This window comes from Protopterus annectens, chromosome 11.part0 (genome assembly GCF_019279795.1).
Source record: "Protopterus annectens isolate FY-2018-M chromosome 11.part0, PAN1.0, whole genome shotgun sequence".
NCBI lineage: Eukaryota > Metazoa > Chordata > Ceratodontiformes > Protopteridae > Protopterus > Protopterus annectens.
In genome coordinates, this window is record NC_056745.1 from 1,086,872,712 (window position 1) to 1,086,891,476 (window position 18,765).

Consider the following 18,765-nt stretch of genomic DNA (forward strand, 5'->3'; position numbering starts at 1 on the left):
TATATAGATATATGTAAGAAGATATATATATATATATATATATATATATATATATATAGATAGATATATATATATATATATATATATATATATATATATATATATAGATATATATATATATAGGTATATATGGCCGTACATCTGTAGATAGCAGTGGCAGATTAACAAAAACACATATGTCCACATGCACTGTTAATGGGGTTGAGAAGCCCCACACACTATACGTCTTGTACGAATAGGCATCCCCCCACAGCCAAACACGTCCGCCCTGCAATACTCTACCAAGTGTTGCAGATCCCATGACCAGGGCCTGACATGACATGGGCACAAGATGTTAACAGTACTACATCCCACCTGTATGATGTCAGGCTGGCATTGGTAACATACATGCAGTACAGTTTGCCTCCCATAGGACATGTAAAATTTGGAAGCCATCAACATCCCCAGGATACAGATACACAGACACAGATATGCAGACACATGTTAAATATATATATATATATATATATATATATATATATATATATACATGTGACTACACATACACACGCAGATATACGTACAGTAAGATATGTAGAAGGTGCACACAATATGGAACAGCCACTATGCCTACAATTAACACTGAAACAACTGGACACTGTATGGGCCACCCATACAAATGACAATCCTTGCCTGCAACATATACCCACAGAGAGGTCATAGGGAAAACACCACACACAGGTTTGTAGAAATGGAATACCTTTAATTGTGTACTATTACAGTTCTATATGCCATGCCATATAGCTGTTCAGACACTGACATCCATATAAACAGAGTAATGCAACTGTGAAACAGTTATACTAATACAGTAGCCTGGAAAGGTTCACAACTGTTGCTGTTCAGGCCAAGCCCTTAAAATTGTACAATAGTGAGGACAGACTGGGTCACAGGATACCAAAAAATCAACAGTATGTAATGCAGGTGCATAGTTCAGCAGCCTCTATCTACAATCTGTACAAAATCACTAGGTGGTAAAGATGTCATGTGACCAAATGAGTTGCAACTGTTACATAACAAGGCATAACTGACACCATCACATGCACACTTACAAACAGAACAGTCTGTATGGCAGGAGACAGTAGGCTTGCATTAACCCAATTTATGTAAGTAATGTAAATATAGGGGAAGTATATGGTACTGTACACCCAGATACCTTAAGGCAGCTCACCCCTAATACCCCACATTTTTTAACAGCCTAGGTCATTTATGGTGCTCCCCCCCACTCAGTAATACAGGGCCGTATACCACTGTTACATACACTGGCCTCTGGAGTGCATAAGAGCACACATGTATGTGTAGGTGATGCCCACACATATATGGTCCCAGCCCCACCATATGTGTGGGGGATACAACAGCAGTGGACTGATGGCAGCAATGGCAGTGTGATATACTCACAGCCCACTCCGGAATAACCCCCAACAGCATGTCATATGTGCAAAGCTTGGTATGTATGTGGGGGACAGAGGCTGGAACACAGGCACAAATGTGGAAAACTGTTGCCATACACTAAGCAAGTTGCTGGTGTTACAGGATAGTCTGCAACATACCCTTTGTCAGGAAATTGAGGTTAGAAACAGAAATGGATGTAGCCATGTACTGATAGCACTCAACACACATGCTGCCAGTGAAATATCTGACACAGGACCTGTGTGGTAGACAGACAACACGTGATAGTCACACCTCTGGCCACCAAGAGGATAGGCCCACAGTTGAGAGCTATGCAGACAGACTGCATTCCAAGGTAAAGTAGTATGTAGACACACAACCTGTAACACCAGTACTATACAAAGCATTGCACAACTATATGCACACTCTGTCTGTAGTTCCTGAACCTCCTACAAATATGTAGCTGCCCTGAGTGTGCCGGTTCTCCTGTAAGTGGTATTGCTACCTGCTGTCTGTAACACTGATGCCCACACACAGGAAGGATGTCCATCACACAGGCAATGTAAAGGGACCACGCCCACATGATGTAGGGGGTTAGTGTAGGTGGTTGCTATGACAGTGGTGATTGGAAGTACTGCACATGTGTAATCATATATATATGGCTATCTGGATAATAATATATACATATATTTCCACCATATGTCCAGGACATGGAGTGTAGCCCTAACCCAGCCTCTATAGTCCCACAGTCATAGTGCAAGGGGATGCCAAGTATGTATAGCAGGTATATTAGTAGACTATTGCTACTGTCATTGGGATTGTCTTCACAGACATGGTGTGTGTTGGAGGTCATTTCTGCTTATAACATTTGTGCCATTGGCTACTGACAGACATCCTAAGGACATCATAGTAAAGTATCGCTGTTAGCACGTAATGCCCCTGTGGACTGCAGCAGAGATATTGGCCAATATATGTGGACATTCTGACACACTCTGTACAGTCCAGAGGTATACATATTACCCCTTAGAGCTAATCATGTATACCATGACTGACAATATGGATGTAGACAGCCATGTAGATGGGTATAACACATAATGACTGGAATACATATGCCAACATAGGTTATACATTCACACACCCCTGTCTGACCTGACACATAATAACCGCTGGTAAAGGGGTGCCATAGCCACATACTACCCACTAGATATTGACATACATCTGTACAGCATCTCACTGTTCTGTCTGACATACATGACTGTTAAGGGAGGCCCGGCAGCAGTACATCTGGCAAGTATCTGCACATGACATCTCACTGGGTAAGTACATTAAGCTGCTAGGCATGTAACAATGCACTGTGCAGGCTACAGGCAGACTGGCTCAACACTGGCCTACATCTCCTATGGGAGAATGCACATGTACCTGCATATATAGCAGGCTGTACAGGCATGTCACATAACAGGGTAAGATACACTTGTGTGAAAATGCATAACCACAACCAATGTGAATACAGCCACAGCCACATATGTTAAGCTAGCATAATATTACAGTATATGAGCTATCTGTTATACAACATCCTCATATGTGCCACTCACAGACTGACCCTACATATACTAGACTGCTACACAGTTTGGTCTGATGGCTGTCTGTGGTATGGGATATGTGCGTATGGCCCTACAAACATGTATGCTAAAACGGTACCATACAGTGGAGCAGCATGTAACATCACATAGGACGGGACCTAGAAAAATGACATCTACCACAGTCTGCACACAGGCTAAAGTACATATTAACAATACACACACTGTAGACATTCACCATAAGTACACAGACTTCAGTACTGTACAAACATCCACAGACAGTCCAGGTTAAGTCATGAAATATAACCCCTACTGTACATAACATGTGTAGCAGTCTGATATCTCTTGTTATCAGATATGATGACACTAATTATGATGTACAGCACATATGCACCACTTCATGCACGACATATGTACAAAGGTTGACAGAGGTGTGGCTGGGAGCACATACACAGGGCCAATATTGACATGTTGCTGTGATAACCTCATACATTTACTGTTGTAACGGGGTGTGTTGCAATATATGTCCTATGAGGGATATGAAGTCAGAAACTGTCACGGCCTTCACCATCTACAGACTGCAGTCCTCACACTACCTTCTGCAATCAGCTAGAGGAGGGCTGCAATTCGTGCAGAGACCATCAGCTGATCATGAGTATCACTTAGAATACACATGCTGCTGCCTAAGCAAAGCAGGTGTAGGTCTCCACATCCACCAAAGATGGAGTGGAAGAGGCAGATGGAGGCAAATACATGTCAGGGAGGGGTGGGAGTGTAAAACTGAAGCATGTTTGTGTCACACACCTACCTTCCTCCGGGTCACGCTGTGCCTGTGCAGGCCTTGGCATTGGTGGGGGGCTATGTGGCCCTGCCCCATGCTGTTTCCGCAGGATCATATTGTGTAGCATAGCACATATCATAACAATTTGGGTACATATAGCTGGTGAATACTGCAAGGCTCCACCGGATGTGTCCAGACACCGGACCCGTGCCCTGAGCATTCCAAACACATGCTCTATTATATGTCTGGCCTGTGTGTGTGTCTCATTATGGCATTGTTGTTCAGGTGTGTGTGCATTTCTGATGGGTGTCATCAGCCATGGCTCCAGTGTGTACCCAGCATTCCCCACTAGGTGACTGTAGGGGATGTCCCCATTGGCAAATCTCTGGTACAGCTGCGTCAGATGCCATATGTGGGAATCGTCATAGCTTCCAGGGTAGCCAGCACACACATTCATTATAATGCCCTGGGCATCACAAACAACCTGGTGAAAAAAAAATAAAAAACAAGGTATCCAACAGAAAAGGCAAAGCATGATGAAAAGTTCACTGTTTAATTGTAAAATGAAGCACTTTTTGTTGTCGTAAATACGGCAACTTCTTCAGATTCAAACAAACAAATTCCTTACTTATTTAAATAGTAAGATCTGGATCACATGATCAACAATCACCTGATCTGTTAGCTATACTAACAACATGACAGTTTTTCCGGTCAAACAAATAACCGAAACAAATATAAACACACGCACATGAAAGCTCAAATCACCAGCAAAAGCAGGTAGGTATTTTATTTATATGGTGAGGGCATGCATTTTAATAAATGAACAACATGGTAATGTACTTAGGTATAATATGACAAGTACTTATACTAAAAATGCTGGGATGTATGTGAGTGGTATAGTTTAAATCGTTTGGACGGACAGTATTAAGGATTTTGTATGGTTAAAAGAGTTTATCATCTATGTCTTTTATAACACGAACATGTGGTGTCGTGTTTATGTTTATTTGGTTTGATGTGTTTATGAATGGTGAACTGTATGCATTTTTTATTGTTTTTAACATTTGAAAACATATGCAATTGCTTTTGCTGGTGATTTGAGCTTTCATTTTACAATTAAACAGTGAACTTTTCATCGTGCTTTGCCTTTTCTGTTGGATACCTTGTTTTTTATTTTTTCATCACAAACAACCTAGCAGTTGATGGAGGGGTTGCACCTGCGGTTGATGTAGGCCCTACCCTGCTCACCGGGTGGTGCTTTGATGCATATGTGCATGCAGTGTATAGCACCCACTACCCCAGGGTATTCTGCTATTTGCTAGAAGAGACGCATATTGCTGGTCAACACCTCACGGGTGTTGAGGAAATATACTTACTCACTGGGATGTGCTGGCATGGCATCCAGGAACTGGTGGAATACTCTGGATGCTGATGCCTGTGAGATCCCAATGATATCCCCAGTTGTGCTTTGGGAGGTACCTGTGGCTAGTATACCTAGACCTCCACATACCACTGGGATGGGTTCCCCTTGGTCAGTTTGTTGTGTCAGATAAGGCTGGCACAGCTCAACAATTTGCTGTAGGAGGTCTCTGTCCACCCTATAGCGCTCCACTATCTCCAGCTCATGTAGCCCCTAGTAGGTTAACCTGGGTCTGTACACTCTTCTCCGTCTCCTCACTGTGGGTTGTGGCTGTGGCAGCATTCACAATTACCCTCACCCTCACCCTCTTGCACATGTTGTTCTATGTTGCCTGCTGCAGCCCTTCTCATTTTATAGGTTTGTTTGTTAAAATTTCCCTGCTTGTACACACCGGTGGTATAGACTGTGGGAAAAACAAGAGGAGAAGGTGCTTGCTTAGTTTATAGTAGTGTTCTGGGCTGGGCTGGTCTGCTGCCTGTGTAATTGGCTGATTCTGATACATTTCACCCGCCAGCTACACTAGTTCTTCTTGAATACGTTCCTAGTGCTATTTTCCCTTCCCATTGCCTCCCTGTTTAAGACCTTGTGCACACTACACAAACAGAGTGCTCAAATGTGCACACTGCTGCTATTTCCTGGTTTAACTTCTTTTTTCTTCCTGTAAAACCTGGTGCATGGCGTGCACACCTGCTTACACTTTGTAAAGAGTGCTAGGCAGGTTTAGACACACCCCCTAGCTTAGCTGTGCTAAGCTAGGAGCAAACCTGAGTAACAGGGCTCCGCTTACAATATGCCTGACACCTCCCCATGATGTCACCTACATCCTAGGCTTGCACCCAGCTATTCATACTCTTACACTGTTGGGACCTGCCTCACATGCTGGGGAAAGCTGGGATTCACTATCCTTCCCCTCCTTTGCATAGGATTGCCTGCTAATGCATAGTTACATGTGTCACACTGAGCCTCCCCCCTTAGCAACCACTACTCACTGGCCAGGTTGTCTTCTGCCTGCCCTTAACTTGTATGGCAGAATACTGATTTTAGTTATAATGCTTATTTTAGGTTTATTTTCCCCCAGATCCCATTTAAGAGCCGCTGCCCTATGCTTAAACAGCTGAGATTGGCTAAAAAAAATAAAAGTTGATTTTTTAATTTCTTTTATAGTTTTCAGTGCTTATACTTGGCCATTGGCATGCCTCCTCAATGATATGCAGCCTTTATGTGGAGCTGTCATAGCTTCGTTTTGGATTTTGCAGAAATGTACCCGGTTACTAACCGAGTACATTTCTGCAGATATCACTAGTCTTGCATGGACTGTTGCAAACTTCCTGGATTGCAAAATACCCTAATTTGCATGGATTTCACCTGCAAATGGGGTGATTTGCATACAGGGCTTAGTCCGTGCAGGATTAGTGCAGGAGCGCTCGTGCACACCCCTGCAGGCTATTCCTGGATCGCAGGCAGACATATTGCCTGCGTGGGCTCCTGCACCAATCTTGCACTCCGTGCAAGCTTTTGAGAATCCGGGGGACTGTCTTATCTTTTTCTTTCAAGGAAGAAGTAAGATGTGTCCATGGATTACTGTTCTAAATTTACATTACAATAGTTACCCATTAAATGGGAAGTAATTACTCATAACCTGAGAAGACAAGTGCTTGTGAGGGGACAAAAGTCATATCATTGGTAAATGCCTGCCTTCCAACCCTTCTCTCCAAAAAAAGATACTTACCTTCTGTGTTCTCACCTTCCAACCCTTCTCTCCAAAAAAGATAGTTACCTTCTGTGGTCTCCTTTAGTATTAGATGGAGATGTATGTGAAAGAAAAAAATCATCACAGCCATATATTTAAGGTTGCTGCTCTCATACAGCTATACAACATGCCAGCTCATCCAGTCCCAAAAGGGACACTTTCTGTGTACCCCTCTGATGTCAGACTGGGGCAAAAGTAAAACTAATAAAATGCAATAATATATATCAACATGTTGCCTTTAGAGGTAAATACACAATATGCCCCCTTAACCCTACTCCCAAGAGACAGACAACTGTATGTATATCTGATATTTATTGTGAGAAAAGTGAAAAAAATAATTACAATAATGTACTCTTGCTTGTTGATCTTAGACTGTATACTGCTCCTAGACAATAGTGACTTTCTGTATATACCTTTGAGGTCTGATTTTAAAGAAAGTTAAAGAAATAACTACCACACTCTTTTAGCCCCATACAAACTATAATACCCTTCTGTGCACACTTCTGAAGTTTGACTGTGAGGAATATTAAAGAAAAAATGATTATGGTGGCCCCAGTCTCCACACAAACTATTGTGACCTTCTGATTCCACCTCTGGATGAAGCTGGCTTTAGACTAAGTGGGATCCCTAGTAAGCCTTTATCAAAATCCACTTATACAGCCAGAAGTGATGGCTCCCAGAAGCTCTGAGGGTATAGATATTCTGTGATGCATTTTATGTTATTTGTGTAAGAAAATTACTTGTTTATTTTGTTTTTTTCTGCTAACAAACTTGATGGATGTGCAGATCAATAATTTTTTGCTACACACACACACACACACACACACACACACACACACACACACACACACACACACACACACACACACACACACACATGCACGCACACACACACACATGCACACGCACACACACGCACACACACACACACACACACACACACACACACACACACACACACACACACACACACACACACACACACACACACACACACACACACACACACACACACACACACACACTCACACATACTGATACTGCATGCCTAAAAGCAGTCAAATTTGAGGCACATCAGCTCACCTACAAGTGACCTCAGACTTTTTGGTTTATGTGATCTGGCTGTGAGTTACATTAAAGGTTTTGGCTCTGGTGTCTGCCTCATCTGGAGTGTTCCTTTCTGTGATTTGGGTTTTATTTTCAAACACTCTTCCTCCTTATCTTGGACTTTGTGGTTATTGTTGAGGATGTATGAGGTATCTGGAGCCAAAGGTGCTGTTTCATTTGGAGGCGGTTACAAGGGTGAAATTTCAACCCTGACTGTCCAACTCACTCAGTTAGTGAGTGTCGTGACTCCCATTTGCCACTCACTAGTTGGTTCTGCCCACAAACTTACTTTTCCTGGTATCCAGGAGGCGTGGCTTTAACAAAGACGAACAGGACAAGGAATGGAAGAACGTGGCTTTAATGGCAGTACAAATAAATCCCCAAAACAGATTTACAAGCTACACCAGATATTTTCTGTTCTGAAAACAGGGATAGTAGCTCTAATTAATTGAACAGAGTATCACACGTTGGTTAGGAAGAAAAATTTGAAACTGATGTTTGCAGGGCAAAATAAGAGTGGCTCTTCTTCTTTAAAAAGAAGTAGTACATGGAATCCACCTCTAGACCCTCAATTGAGGAACTTTTAAATAGTTACTGAGAAGGCATTGAGAGAAAATATTTTGAAAAATAGGGTAGTTTCGAATTTATCCAATATTGAAAGAGATATACTTAATAAGTTGAAGTCTAACAATTATTTTAATTTGACCTGGTCAAACATGGGCGACCGTTGCTCTACACCAATAGTCAGCTCCTCCCTGGTTAGATCCAACCACAAACTAATCACCTTGGAAATTCACATCCCTCCCACCCCCCCAGCAAAGGTAACCACCATGAAAAACTTCTCCAAAGCTAACTTTTGGATCCTAAAAACAGAAGTGGCTAATTTCACGGCACCCATGCAAATGGAGAATAGTTGCATGACTGCAGAATCATACACCACTGTACTGTACAAACAGATACACAAATGAATGGATCTTGCCATACCCAATAGAACCAAGACACTCTCCTCCAAAAAAAGGAAGCCAATCTGGTGGTCCCCTGCCATAAACAAACTCTACAACAGAAGGAGGAAACTGATGCGGAATAAGGTGAAGTCCCAAGACTGGAAAAACTCCCTTATCTGCCTCAACAAAAAGTTGAGATCCCTCATCAAATCCTCTAAAGCTAGGTATGAAAACAGAATTGCAGCAGATAGTAAAGGCAACCACAAGGCCTTCTATAGTTATGTAAAGAATCTCCACAGCAATACCCAGATTTGCTCTGAGCTACTGCACAATGGTACCTCCTATACCAAGCCAACAGATATTGCCAGTATACTGGCCGACAGCTTCAGTGCCAACTTTACCCCCCCAAAGACCAATCACAATACCAGTAGATTGCCAGGCACCCAGTATTACTGCTGCACAGGTTAACACAGCACTGTCCAAGGCCAAGAATACAGCTTCTATGGGACCTGACAATATCCCTGGTTGTGCTCTACATGAACTACAGCATGAACTGGCACCTCACCTGTGTGCTCTGTTCAATCACAGCTTCACCTCAGGCTTTGTCCCTGCTAAATGGCACACTGCTACAGTTATCCCTCTCCACAAAGGAGGAGTGACTACAGACCCTGGCAACTATCGCCCAACTAGCCTGATGAGTCTGATATGCAAAGCTATGGAACTCATCATCATGGACCTAATAAACAAGGATATAGGGAATATCCAAACTCTGGATCCCACACAGTTTGGTTTTGTGAAGGGTAGATAATGTCTGCTCAACTTGGTCGACTTCTTTGAGTCAGTCACCAGAGCTGTGGATGAAGGCAAGGTGGTTCATACAGCCTACCTTGATCTGGCCAAGGCTTTTGATACCATACCCCACTTAGGAATAATAGAAAAACTCAATAAGCTTGACATCAACCCCTATATCACTAGGTGAGTTGCAAACTGACTCACAGATAGAACCCACAGTGTGAAAGTAGCTAACTCCAAGTCAGACTGCTGATTAGTCTCTAGTGGAGTCCCAAAGGGTTCGGTCCTGGGTCCTCTCCTGTTTGGTATCTACTTCTCTGAAGTCCAGGCCAACACAAAGGGACTCTGGCTGACAAAGTTCACAGACAATTGCAAGTTTGGAGCTATTATTAACTCCCCAAGTGATGCTGACATCCTACAGAATGGCTTCACTGTGACCAATGACTGGTGTCAGAACCATAGCCTTAAAGCTCAATGTCAAAAAACGTGTCGTCATCCCCTTTGGGAAAACCTGGTTCCCATGAATTACCACATTGATGGTAGTCTACTGAACACAGATGTTACAAGAACTCTGGGAACACAGGTTGACAGCAACCTGTCTTTTGATCACCACATTGCCACTGTGGTCAGAAACTCCTTCTATATGCCACATCTCATTACTAAGGGTTTTGCATCCAGGAAGAAGGAGATCATTGTCTTCCTCTACTCCTCCCTAATTAGGCCAGTTATCGAGTAGAATGTCCCATTTGGCATGCACCTCACTAGACACCTGCAACAACTGGAGAGGCCACAAAAGTACCTCACAAAGAGGATCCTAGGCCTTAAGCACTTGTCCTATATGGACAGACTCAAAAAACTCCAACTATTCTATGTCTCATATCGCCTACTTACAGGTAATCTCTGCTTGACTTACAAAGCTATGTCTGACCCAACTCTGTTAGAAATGCTACATCTAAAGAAATCCCAATCCCTCCACACCACATGCTCCAGAGACCACAACCTTATTACCACAATTAACAGAACATGCTGGAGGGACAGGTTCATAATCCAGAGACTGCCCATGCTATGGAACAGACTTCCCATACATGCCAAGCAGAGCACCTCACTGACCCTCTTCAAGAGAAATCTTGATGAGTGGATGGGAAACAGAAAATTCACCCCGGGGATAACACCAATGGCTCTATTCGACAGAGGCACAGGGAACTAAAGTCAGGTGGCACTATGCCAGGGTAATCCTCTGGTTAGGCTTGTAAAGGCCTCAGTGCCATTAGCCTAGTACACACCTATGAACCTATAAAACCAGATAAAAGGGGTGGGACCATGATTATGGATTCCATTATCTATGAGGGGAAAATGTTAGAAATTTTGCAAGATGAAGGTAAGTATATGCCTGTATCCAAGAATGAAATAAATATAGCGTACAAAAAGATATATATTGCATTAAATGATTTATTCCTGGATAACCATATTGATTTACAAACATTTAATTATTTACACAATAAAGATCCACATGTATCTTCAATTTTTGGGGTACCAAAAGTCCATAAGAATGTTGAAGATCTCCCTTTAAGGCCAATAGTTGCATCAGAGTGTTTGGTCACTACCCCGATGGCCAAATTTCTGGACTTTAAACTTAAGGAGACTTCCATGTGTATAAAAGAGGTTTTGAAGGTCTCATAGGATTTTTCTAAGAAAAATAAAACATGAGTTATGTAAGGATAACTTAATTTTTATTACCATCGATGTCGTGACCTCTTTACCACAATTCCACATGAGGAAGGTCTTGAATATTTCGAAGTAGTGTTAAGGTGTCAAAATACAGTTTCAACTGATGAAATGCATGTTATTTTGGATTTAATGGACATAGTTCTAAAAAGTAATTTTATATATTTTGTAGGAGAGTTCTTTCATCATTTAAAAGGTGTTGCTATGGGTGCTAGTTTTGCCCCTTCCTACGCTAATATTGTTCTATCCCATTGGAATTTTCAGTTCAAGGTTTAAAGTCTGTTGGATTTTTATAAAAGATTTTTGAACAACATCTGTTTATTTTGGGTGGATACAAAGGATAGTTTTTCAGAATTTTTTGACTATATTACCAATTCTACCAATTTCTTAAAATTCACTTACAATATCCAATACAACAGTTTTAATTATCTTGATGTTACCATCCAAAAACACATTAATGGTTTTACATCCAAAGTACATAGGAAAGATACATATTCCAACTCTTTTTTAAATTTCAGTAGTGCACACCCATACTTTCAGAAGAAGGAGATAGTGAAAGGACAGTTCGTTCGGGGTAGTAGAATGACCTCGAACGACAGTGACCTTTTTGTGGAATTCGAGTTTTTGGAAAGCATGTTTCTGGAAAGAGGTTACCCTAGGAATTATTTATTTTTTTATTTATTTTATTTTATTTTACATTTGTTAACAGGGATAATCCAACTGGACAAGGTCCATTTTCAGTGGAGGCCCAGGGAGAAAAGCTCCAGAATTAGATAGATTAAGTAACAAAAATAGACAGACAAAGATAGCACATATGCATGCATAATAACAATGGTGAGCTTAAACTGTCCCAATGAACTATGAAATAATTACAAGTCTACAAGTCTAGACCTTATAATCTTGTGTTATTTCAACAGTAGGAAGATTAGGAAGGAGGCAAAGTGGAATAAGAAACACAGTCATCTTTATGTTATACGTGGACACATTTAATTAACAAAGTGAAGGGTGACGTGATAGATTTGTACCCATTTTAGGAAAAGAAGATTCTATAGGGGCCAACAATATAGACCATTAAAATGGTGAAGCTTTTGAAAGTGCTTTTATCACAGATTACAATGGTGACGTCAACATCATAAGGAATGTAATTAAAAAATAGTGGACTAAGTTTGCTAGTCTGTCTGACTTACACACAATTTTCGTAAATCCCTTCAAATGTATATATAGAAAAGGGGAAATCCATAAAAAAATATACTAGAGAGGCAACAAAATAGATTTAACCCTAAGAACAAAGTAGGGACTTATAAGTGTGGGTTTTGTCCACAATGCTCTTTTGTTTCTAATACTAAGGATGTACATTTTGCAAGTAGAGACAGACTCATTACTGTGAGGTCCCATTATACATGTGACACTAAAGGTATAGTATACCTTGTTTCGTGTGAAGCTTGTGAGGTGTGCTATGTAGGGAAATCTGAAAGAAAGCTTAGAAAGCGAATGTATGAGCATATGTACGATATTAAGAAAGGTAACTTAAGAATGCACTTTATAAACATGCATGAACATGCCCAAGGTATTGTTTCAAGTTTTTTATTTTGGAAGACGTCTCTATCGATGTAAGAAGTGGCTCATGGGAGACATATTTGTAATATAGAGAACTCTACTGTCAATTAGTATTAGAACAAAAAACGAGCCAGGTTTGACTGACATGATTTCCCTTGCTCCAGTTCTAAAAATGAGGTCAGCTCAGTTATAAGACACCTTATAGGGTCAGGGTCTCATACTTTATCCAGTTTTTTTTTTTGGATGCAATGTATCATTTAAAATTTCCAAAAGGTGGAGCTAATGTCATGCTTTATATTTATGTGGAACTTGACAAGTATTTTACATTGAACTATTTTCTATCTTTTTTAATGTTTTATTTTTAAGTTTTCAGTATATCTACACTTTGTAGTTTACATTTATTTATTCATTCCTATAGTTGTGCAATATGTGGTTGTTTTAGAAATCTAATTTTAGTGTTTTACATCACATTTTAAATTAATTAATTAATTAGGTAATGATTGGGTAATTAAATGGGTTATATATAATGTGCCTGTTTTTTAGAGTCCTGTAGTTGTCTGAGGAAGTCTGTATCATTTTAGATGAAAACGCAATTGTTCTGGGAAGCGTTCATGTGGAAGTGTTTTCACCTTTTGGTTTATGTGATTTGGCCATGAATTACATTAAAGGTTTTGGCTCTGGCGTCTGCCTTATCTGGAGTGTTCCTTTCTGTGATTTGGGTTTTATTTTTTAACACTTTTCCTCCTTATCTCGGACTCACCTACAAGTGTATTTGGGGTATATGAGGCAACCAGAGTACCTGGTTAAAACTCACACAGAGACAGAGAGAACATGCAAAATCCACATCAGTGAGCCACAGCCAAGAACTCAACCAGAGAAACAAGTGCTTTCAGATGGCAACACTACTTGCTGTACCACTCTTCCACTGATCAATTGCTTTCCCATATATCCTGCCCAAACCATGTTTGATTGTGATGGAGAGTGAAAGAAATGATGCCCAACTTGTTACAACCCACCCACCCCCACACACACACACAAATATAAGCATGTGCCATAACAATAATTTTCACACTGATTTCAGCAAACGTAATACATTGTATAACATTGACATTACTGTATCAGATCAGTGAGGGTTTCATAGTAATCTAACAACATCAGGGGTTAAGTCATAGCCTTCTTAATCCACTTTGCACTGACCAGCTACTTAAAAATAAACCTTCCATATTTTTCACTTACAATTGAAAGATTACTAGAGAGCTCCTTCTGAAAAGTTAGCTGTTGAGTGCTGTTTCTCACAGCTGCTGGTCCTGCTCTACTTTCTCTTTACTCTTTTTGCTGGGGAATCATAATCAAAAACTGCTACTGGCAACCAGTAACATCCTCCTGGCATGCAAGAAGGGGACAAGGAGTCCACAATTATTCAAGTGAAGAAGAAATCATAGCATATGTTGTCCTTCTGTCTCTATGGTTGGGTTATCTGCTCCAGCAATGTTTGCTCAGATGCTTCTCCAGCACTTAAGCTTTCACTTATCCCATAATGCTATGTAGTTATACACTGACTCAGATCTCATTTGCCACTCATTCACTTCAGACATGATCTTCCACTGCTCTTCCTCATTTATTCAGATACTTATCAGCTGTCATATGACAATTTTAACCCCTGTTTTTTTTGTCAGCTCATCTCTCTCTCTCTCTCTCTCTCTCTCTCTCTCTCTCTGTTTAGAGGCTTACTCAATCCTTTTTTTCCTTAGACTTCAGTCTGTTAAACCACCTGCTTTTTCCTTAAAAAAAAGACAAAGTGTTCCTTTTTCTTCTACAACTATTTTATTTGACATTTTGTCATCTCTGCTGTAATACTGTCCTGGTCACCATGGTAAAAGCTTCAGGTTGCAAAAAATGCTTGAAATGTGGACATAAAGTTCCACTGCAAGACCCGTACCAACAGGGCTTCTATGTCTCAGACAAGAGCATTTGAATGCTGATTATAACATCTGTGTCGATTTTGGCCGTTGATCTCTTAGTGACTGATGCAATAAGCTTACTGTGGAAGGCCTTCTCCCTGCCACAGAGGGAAATTGACCAGTGCTTCTTCTCACCAATTACCATAAAGTTGTAATAAATAAGATCTAAAAACTTCTGATAAGGATAGTCAAAAGGAAAAGGAGGAACTTAAGAAAAAAGAGAAGAGGAATAGGGTTTTTGAGTTACCTTTCTCTTTTCCTGTCCCAAACATGGTAGAACTTCCCAGTTCTGTTTCTCCTCCAGCTGGCAATGTCTTGACCTTAAGTGCTGACATTCATCAACACTAAACGTCTAGTAATACCTGACAAGTCTCCCAAAAACTAAGCTCCCAATCTTCTTAGAGGGAGGTTTTAAGGATTGTCGCTTTGCAGCATCAGTTAGGTTGACTATGTCCTCCAGAAGTGTTACTGGCTTCATTTGAAAGTGGATGATGAGAACCTCTGTGAAGGAAAAAATAGCTATGAGAGTGACACTATCCTTATTCACTACAAGAACAGACACACTATTCACCCATTGCTTTGACATTTGATACTTCCCCTGCTCCCATTTCGGAACATGTGATTTTGGCTAGAGCCTACTTCAGTCATCCTCCTGTCATTTCTGATGGCCCTATTTGCTTTGATTCTGGCATTTCTTTCAGTCAACTCAGCTCTAAAGCCTTCACTGCCTACTGTGCTTTGGAGCTGACCATTCAGCACTAACATTTTGAAGTCACCTGCAGCACTAACCTGTTTGAATGCATTTGTGACATTAAGTTCTTCATTCTACAATACCTCAGCACTGGTCTCTGTCTCAGCTTTGACAGATGCATCAGCTCTTGGGCTGCAGCCATCTATTCCATTTACATATTCAACCCTGAAATCAGGAGTGACTCAGACACTGCCTTCCTTGGCACCGTTGGCAAACTATCTTGGAATATGAGGTATTTGAGAGGATTCTAGTCTACTGGCCTTCATAGGAAGGGGACACTCCTAGTACCTTGACTTCACCCTCATTAACCATTCTGTCTGCTGTCTTCAGTCCACACCATCAGCCCCAAACACAGCCCAGTTCTGAAGGTCTTGGTCCTGTTCAACAAGGGCAAAAGGATACCTCTGTTTCTGTAGATGATTCTCTTCCTGAGTTGCACTGAAAGTGCAAGTGTAAAAGAAAGCACTTAGATTCCCCTGCAAACTTTCTCATTGCAGACACAGACCTTGATGAAGGGGAAGGTTCTCCCTGTTCTCCCTCCTGAGGATGCCACCTGTGGAGATGTCATAGCATTGATGAGAGAGAGGGGAAATCGGCCCATCAACACCCTTTCTACAGATGAGGAAGTATTCATCAAGGCCTTCAGAGCTTGCCCATCTACTTCATGAGCAGTCAGCTTTGGTCCTTGATCAAATCAACCAAAGCTAGATATAAGGTAAAAATAGCCCCCAGGTAAAAAACAACCATAAAGCCTTCTTTATCTGTGATATAAACCTCAGAAGATATACCCAGCATTGCATAGTGCTAATGATATATGATACCACATTCTCAGATTCTGAGGACATAGTCTACTTGTAGAAAAATTTATCTCTGACTTCACTCCTTTCTCTCTATCTACATTACCAGATCACATACTTGAATGTATACCTCCTCAAATCTCAAAAAAAAAAAAAGTGCACAAAGCACTTTACAAGGCTAGGAACACTGCTTCTGGGGGACTGGATAACATACCAGGCTGTCTACTGATCAACCTAAAGCAGGACCTGTCAAACTCTGTACAGAGGCCATTCAATATCAGTCTACAAAGAGGTTTTGTGTGGGACAAAGGGAGGACAGCAGTAGCAGCCATCCTCTTGCACAAAGTTGGGACATCAGTGGACCTGGGTAATTATAAACCCATCAGTTTGACTAGCTTTAACTGTAAGGCTATGAAGAGAGTCATTGTGGAATTAACTAATAAAGATATAGGTAAGTTAAAAACTATTGACCCAAGCCAATTCAGTTTTCTCAAAGGCAGCTCCTGACTGCTTAACCTGGTCAACTTCTTTGAGAAGGTTACTGAAGCCATGGATATGGGAAAATCAGTACACATCACATATCTAGACAGTGTAGTGGTGTTCAACATCATACCATACTCAGGTATTGTTGACAAACTCTCCCAGCTAAATGTTAATCCCCACATAATTTGCTGGATAGCAAGTTGTCTCACAAATAGAAGTCATGAAATTGGGGTAGGCAACTCTACCTTCTCCAATAGATATGTGCCTAGTGGTGTACCCCAAGGTTCAGTCCTTGGGTCTCTTCTTTTGGCATTTGCTTTTTGAAGATCAAAGCTAATGTAAAGGGTTTGTGTCTGACCAAGTCTACAGATGACTGTAAACTAGGAGCAACCTAGCCTCTCCAGAGATCACCAAGATCCTCCAAAAGGGCCTTTCCCAAACAAACAGCTGATGTCATAACCATGTAGTAAAACTAACTCTAAATACCAAAAATATATAATAGTTTCCTTTTGCAAGCATGGCTTTCCATGTAGCTATCACATTGACAAAGCAACCCTGAAAATTGGTCTGGTAGTTAGCAACCTGGGAATCTTTCTGTACAACAAACTGTCTTGTAATCACAATGCACCCACTATTGTAAAAAAGTGTTTTTTTCATTGCACAGGTTATTAGTAATGGTATGGTACCTAGGCCCAGGGATGTGACCACTCCATTGCAATTGGCACTTATTAGGCTGATCATTGAGTATAATGTGTCCTTTGGTATATACCTGTCCAAACCCTTAATACAACTTGTACAGCCATGCTTTCTCTCCAAGAAAATCAAGGTTCTTAATCACAAAAACTATACTGACTGTTTCAGAGCCTTGCTCCCTCTTCTTAGTATCATGTCAGCTACTGAAGGACAATTTCTGCCTCATGTACAGACCCTCAACAGACCATATCTTCTCTGATCTACTGCACATCAGCAAGTCCAGTGGTAGAATAAACACCTGCCCAAGAGCCCTTCATCTTTTCTGCAATATAACTAAAACATGTTGGGGTGATAGATAATAATCACTGAGAATGCCACTTCTTTGGAGTCATCTTCCTCTGCAAATTAACTCGCTAACAGTGTCCCTCACCTCTGACACTGATTTTAATGAATGGAAAGGGTCCCCACAAACCCTACTAGAAGACAGCAAATCTGGCAAGATCTTGGAATTGAAATAATGAGGCAGAAGAGCTCCTGACCCCCTCCTTCTTCCTCAGATGGGAAGGTGCTCTTCTAAGCCTTCAGGTCTGCTCCATTGTCCTCCTGGGAGGTCCCTCCTTCTGACTGTATGATGAATTTGGTGGTTGCGAGGCCATGGCAGAAGCCCAATATGACTGACTGTATCCCTTGCAAAGCCATTAAAATTCTTTGTCCACTTAAGGACAGACAACACTGTAGTAAAGGCCCTCTGGTGAACTCTATTACTGTGGCAATAGCCATCAAGGGGAAACTGTTAAACAACAGTCTAGATGTCCATCCTCCTAATAGAGAGTCAGATGCTGGATCTTCCATTTCTTCCTGCGTGCCTTTCTCTTTTTTTCTTATATTTTTATAATGTCTTGGACTTCTGCATTTCATCACCAGCTTTCCTTATCAGCCTTATTTACATAACTGACTCAGTTGTGTATCCTTTCTGTAATCCACATATGCTGTTTTGAGATGCCA